The following is a 6917-nucleotide window of genomic DNA, read 5'->3' as shown; positions in this document are numbered from 1 at the left end:
ACATAGGGCCCTGCGCCTAGAATGACCTCAGCCATTCCTAAAGTGCCTGCCTGAGAAAGTTGAACTTGTTCTGGCAAACACACAACTTATGATAGACCCCTGGGCTCCCTTTGTTGGAGTATTTAATAAAAGGGTTCTACAATTATAAATATGTATCTCTTACAACTCAGAAGCCCTCTCTCAAGGACCTGAGAATCACTCCTTTGAAATGTAATCATCAAGAAACATAAAAACTGTCTCCCATTCTCTGTGGGAAAATAGAATCCTTAGATAACTCCCAGCTAACAAACAAAGCTGGCCTAATCATATTTACACCGACCAACAAAAATTTGTACTTAATTTCTCTGACTCTACTGAGCGCTTGTACTCCCCTCCTTCTCTTTCTCCCTTTAAAATGCCCAAATCACCCGCTGCACAAATCACAATAGAGCTTAGCTTTCCCTTATTGTCAGTAGTTACGGAATAAAATCATCTTTCACCTCTTTAACGTCCAGCTATATTTACGTTTGACATCAACTACGTAAGATTACCTTTAGTCCTTCAACTTTGACAAAACAATCCCAATCATGGTGTAAAATGACCTCCCCTTTCAGCTGTCTTACAAAGCCCTTCTTGTCTGTGGCAAACAATAGGTAATGGCACAGAATTTTAGGTTTACTGAGCTTTATAAAGACCACATCACACTAGGACATATACTGAGTATTTGGTTTTAAAAAAGAAATGAAAGAGAGGCAGGAAGGTGGCTGATTAGAGACAGACCATCCTGGAGGGAAGGTTGAATTTCAGATGAAGGAGAGAGGAGAGGAGACACAGCTTAGGTGTAGATCATAGAGAGAGGTGCTGGAGCCTGCCAGGGACATCATGGAGGAAAATGGCAAAACAGACAAAAAGATAAAGGAAAAAATATATCATCAAGGATCAAAGACAGAGAAGCTCAGAGCCCCGTGAAGGGGCAAGGGGGGATCCCGCTCTCCCTCCCTCATGCCTTCAGTGGCCAGTGGGCTACCAAGTTTCTTGGAGGCTTTTCCACCCCCATGAGCCGAGGCATAGTGGCAAACATGGAATAGGGGGAGAACTCACACCATCCCAGAGCTTAAGCATTCTGTGCAAGCTTTCCCTCCAAGGAGAGTGACCCAAGACAGTGGAGAGCTGGCTTTCTTCCATTCAGATGCTTTTCCTTCTCTGCCACCTCCCATTCACTGCAACCCGGAAAGCAGTTTGATCAGTAGCTCCAACCCACCTATGTGGAACCTGCGCTACTAAGAGAAATCCCTGCCTGCGTGGCTGGGCATCAGCAGTCCCCATGCTGGTGTAATAGCCCCCCATATGGGTGGCTCTGCCCCTGAAATCCCCATAGCCAGATCTGAAGCTCTCACTATGCCTGATTATGAGGCTCTTCCCCTGTAGCAACTCAAGGGCCCCCATGGAGCATGTGACTGCACTCCTGAGACTCCAGAATTATGTCTGGACTCCAAGACCCCACAACTGAGTCCCTACCACTACTACTGGGCCAGCAGAACCTCCTTGAGGGCCAACACTTCACTCAGGACCCTCCAGCCCTGAACAACCATCACTCCTAGACTAGGTTTGAGAGAGACCATAGTAAAGGAGAACATGTGCCCTGCATATCTATTAACCCACAGCCAAGAGAAGAGAAGCCAGGTAAGAAGAAACCAACAAAAGAACATTGGCAACATGAAAAAACAAAATAGTTTGACACCCTCAAGAGAACATAATGGAGCTATAGTAGTGGACTCCACCCACGAGGAAATTGCCACCATGACAGAAATGGAATTCTGATTTGCATGGTAAATAAGATGATGATTGAAATTGAAGAGAAAGTTGAAAACCAACAAAAAGAAGCCAAAAAAATATTTCAGGAAATCAATGAAAAAAATGAAAAAAGACACTAGAGAGCTAGGCAACATAAGAAAGTATATAACAGAACTTAAAGAAATTAAAGAGTCATTCAGGGAATTCCAAAATGCAGTTTACAGCTTTAACAACAGCCTAAACCAAAGAGAAGAAACAATCTCAGAGCCTGAAAACAAGGCTCTTGAGATAACCCATTCAAAGAAGCAGAGAATAGTATAAAAAAGTCCAAGTAATCACTGAGAGAGAGATGGGACTACGTGAAGTGTACTAACATTTGAATTAGAGGTATCCCTGAGAGTGAAGAAGAAAGAGCTAAAAGCATGAGAAATCTATTTGAGGAAATTATTGAGGAAAATTTCCAAGACATCACCAGAAATTCAGAAATACATGTAAAAGATGGACATCAAACACTGGGAAGGTTCATAGCAAACAGGTCATCTCCAAGACATATAGTAATCGACATGGCCAAAGTGAAAATGAAGGAGAAAACTCAAGCAGCAAGACGAAAGCAACATATAACCTGCAAAGGCCAACTGCAGACTTCTCAGCAGAAACCTTACAGGCTAGATGGGATTGAGGCCCCATCTTCAATTGACTTAAACTGAAAAGCTGCCAGTGTAGAATTTTCTATCCTGAAAAACTAAGTTTCACAATAGTCAGAGAAATTAGATGCTTTCCAGACAAGCAAACACTGAGGGAATATGTCATGACCAGACCTGCTCTGCACAAAATATTCAGAACAGCACTCACTACACATAAATCAGCACAACAGATACCCAACAGTGTAAATTCACCTACCTCCACCCAAAAAACCTCACAACTCCTATAAAACAATGGAACAAGAGGTAAAACAAAGCAATAAGGGACTATCTAACAGGAAGAACAGATCAACATCCCGCATATCAATGCTATCAATCAACGTGAATGGACTCAATACTCCTCTCAGAAGACATAGGCTAGTTGAATGTATATAAAAAAAAAACATAACCCAAATATCTGCTGCCTCCAGGAAACATATCTAAACTACAAGGACACACACAAACTAATCATGAAAGGATGGGAAAAAAATTCCACACAAATGGAAATCAAAAGAGAGCAGGTATAGCCATTCTCATATCAGATGAAATTGACTTTAAGCCAACAAAAGTAAAGAAAGACAAAGAGGGTCATTATGTAATGGTATAGGGAGCTATCCAACAAGAAGACATAACAATCATAAACACATAAACACATAAACACACAAGCACATAAACATATATGTGCTCACAATACGAGCTCCCAGATACATAAAGCAAATCTTACTAGAACTAAGCAAAGAAATAAATAGTATCATCATAATTGCTGGTGACTTCAATACCTCACTGTTGATAAATCATCTAAGAAGAAAATAAATAAAGAAATAATGGACTTAAACCAAACTCTAAAACAAATGGACCTAACCAACATTTAAAGAACATTCTACCCCAAAACTACAAAATACACATCTTTCTCAGCAGCACACAGGACATTCTCCAAGACTGATCATATCTTAAGACACTGATCATATCTTAAGACATGGTTCAACAAATCCAAAAAAATCAAAATCATACCATGTATCTTCTCAGACCACAGCAGAATAAAACCAGAAATCAATCACAAGAGAAAAAAACTCAAATTTACACAAAGTCATGGAAATTATACAACCTGCTTCTGAATGATTATTGTGTCAAGAATGAAATTAGATGGAAATAAAAATATTATTTGAGATTAACAACAAAGGGGACACAAACTATCAAAATTTTGGGGATAGAGTAAAAGCATTCATCAGGGGAAAATTCATAGTCTTAAATGCCAACATCAAAAAGACAGAAATATCACAAACTGATAATCTAAAATCATAACTCAAGGAACTAGAAAAGGAAGAACAAACCAAACACAAAGCCAGCAGAAGAAAAGAAATAATGGCAGTTAGAGCAGAACTAAATGAGTTGGGGAAAAAAAATACAAAGGGTTAATGAAACAATTAGTTCTTTGAAAAGATAAATAAAGTTGATGACTTCTTGCTAGATTAAACAAAAACAGAAGAGAAAGGACCCACAAAAGCTCAATCAGATATGAAAAAGGTGACATTACCACTGATACCACAGAAATATACAAAACATCATCCATGAATACTATGTAAATCTCTACACCATAAACTAGAGAACACAGAGGAAATGGACAAGCTCCAGGAAACACACAATCTCCCAAAACTCAAACAGGAAGAAACAGAACTCCTGAGCAGATAAATAATGATCAGTAATTTAAAAACTCCCAACGAAACAAGCCCCAGACAGGATGGATTCACAGCTGAATTTTAACAGACCTACAAAGAAGATCTGGTACCCATGATACAGAAATTATGCCACAAAATTGAGAAGGAAGAAATCCTCCCCAATTCATTCTATGAAGCCAGTAGCACATTGATACCAAAGCCAGCAAAGGATACAACAACAACAAAAAAAGAAAACTACAGACCAATATCTCTTATGAATGTAGATGTAAAGGTCCTCAACAAAATACCAGCAAACCAAATTCAACAGCACATCAAAAACAATAATAATAATAATCCATCATGACCAAGTGGGCTTCCTCCCATGGATGCAAGAATGGTTCCACATATGTAAATGAATAAATGTGATTCATCACTTAAACAAAAGCAAAAACAAAGACCATATGATCATCTTACTAGACACAGAAAAAGTATTTGACAAAAATCCAGCATCCATCCATGATAAAAACTCTCAACAAATTAGGCATAGAAATAACACATCTCAGAATTATAAAAGCCATATATGACAAACCCACAGCAAACATCATTTTGAATGGGGGAAAGCTGAAAGCATTCCCCCTAAGAACTAGAACAAGATAAGAATGCCCACGGTCACCACTCCTGTTCAACATAGTGCTGGAAGTCCCAATCAGGGCAATCAGGCAGGAGTAGGATATTAAGGGTGCACAAGTCACGAAAGAGGAGGTCAAACCATCACTCTTTACTGATGATATGATCTTGTATCTAAACAAACCTAAAGATTCCACCAAGAGTCTCCTGGAATTCATAAATACATTCAGCAAAATCTCAAGATACAAAATCGAAGTACATAAATCAGTAGCATTTCTATATACTAATAACAGTCAAGCCGAGAGTCAAGTCAAAGACTCAATACCATTAACAATAGCTACAAAGAAAGTAAAATACCTGGCAATATACTTAACCAAGGAGTTAAAAGATCTCTACAAGGAAAACTATGAAACTCTGAGGAAAGAAATTGCAGAGGATACAAACAAATGGAAAATCGTATCATGCTTATGGATAGGTAGAACCATCATTGTTAAAATGTCCACACTACGCAAAGTGATTTACAAACTGAATGGAATCCCCATCAAGTTACCAAAGTCATTCTCCATAGATCTAGAAAAAATAATTCTATGCTTTGTTTAGAACCAGAAAAGAGCCAAAATAGCCAAAGCAATCTTAAGTAAAAAGAACAAAATTGGAAGCTTCACATCACCAGACTTCAAACTATAATACGAGGCATAGTAACCAAAACAGCATTGGTACAAAAATGGAGATGTAGACCAATGGAACAGAACAGAAAATCTAGACACAAAACCATGTGCCTACAAGAAACTGATCTTTGACAAAGCAGACAACAATGTACACTGGGGAAAAGAAGCCCTGTTAAATAAATGGTGCTGGAAAAATTGGATAGCCACATGCAGAAGAATGAAACAGGACCTCTACCTCTTCCCACTCACAAAAAATAATTCGAGATGGATAAAAGACTTAGATTTAAGGCATAAAACCTTAAGAATTCTAGAGGAAAATGTAGGAAAAACTACTCACGGAATTTATGAAAAAGACCCCAATGGCAATTATGGCAACAACAAAAATTGATAAATGGGATTGGATTAAGCTAGAAAGCTTCTGTACAGCTAAGGGAACAATCAACAGAGCAAACAGGCAATCTACAGAAGAGGAGAAAATATTTGCAAGCTACACATCTGATAAATGGCTAATAACCAGAATTTACAAATAACTCGAGCAAATCACCAAGAAACAAACAACTTCATTAAAAAGTGGTCAAAAGATGTGAACAGAAGCTTCTCAAAAGAAGAAAGACAAATGGCCAAGGAACATATGAAAAATGCTCAATATCTTCAATCATTAGTGAAATGGAAATTAAAATGACAATGGGATATCACTTTATCCCAGTTAGAATGGCTTTTATTTAAAAAAATCCCAAAACAATAGACACTTGTGTGGATGCAGAGAGAATAGAATATTTATACACTGTTAGTGGGACTGCAAATTAGTACAGCCTTTAGGGAAAACAGTACAGAGATTCCTCAAAGAGCTAAAAGCAGAGCTATAACTCAATCCAGAAATTCCCCTACTGGGTATTTACTCAAAGGAAAAGAAGTCATTTTATCAAAAGACACCTGCAATTCAATGTTTATTGCAGCATAGTTCACAATTGAAAAGATGTGGAAACACCCCAAGTTTCCATCAGTTCATGAGTGGATTAATAAAATGTGGTATATGTACACCATGGACCACTACTCAGTCATAAAAGAAAAGATGTATTTATACCTTTTGCAACAATCTGGATGGAACTGGAGACCATTCTCCTAAGTGAAGTATCTCAAGATGGAAACACAAACACTACACGTACTCACTATTAAATTGGAACTAACCGATGAGCACACAGGTGCACAGAAGGAAGTAAAACTCAGTAAGAACAACCATGGGGGAGGAGTGCGTGGGGGGAGGGTAATAAAATCAACCCAATGAGTACTATGAACACTATTTGGGTGACAGGCACATCTACAGCCAGGACTCAAGCATTACAAAAATGATCCTTGTAACCTAAAATATTTTTACCTCCTTAATACTTTTAAATTTCAAAAAACAACAAAATACTCATACCCCTTCAACTGAGATAAGATTTCAAAAAAGGGACAGCCCCTCCCTTTTCCCTTTTTCCTTAAACTGGCTTCCTCCCTTACACTTCCCACCTTCA

Source organism: Propithecus coquereli, unplaced genomic scaffold (assembly GCF_000956105.1).
Source record: "Propithecus coquereli isolate 6110/MARCELLA unplaced genomic scaffold, Pcoq_1.0 Scaffold68, whole genome shotgun sequence".
NCBI classification, from domain to species: Eukaryota; Metazoa; Chordata; class Mammalia; order Primates; family Indriidae; genus Propithecus; species Propithecus coquereli.
The sequence above is the reverse complement of the archived record's forward strand: the minus strand, read 5'-3'. Positions refer to the sequence as shown.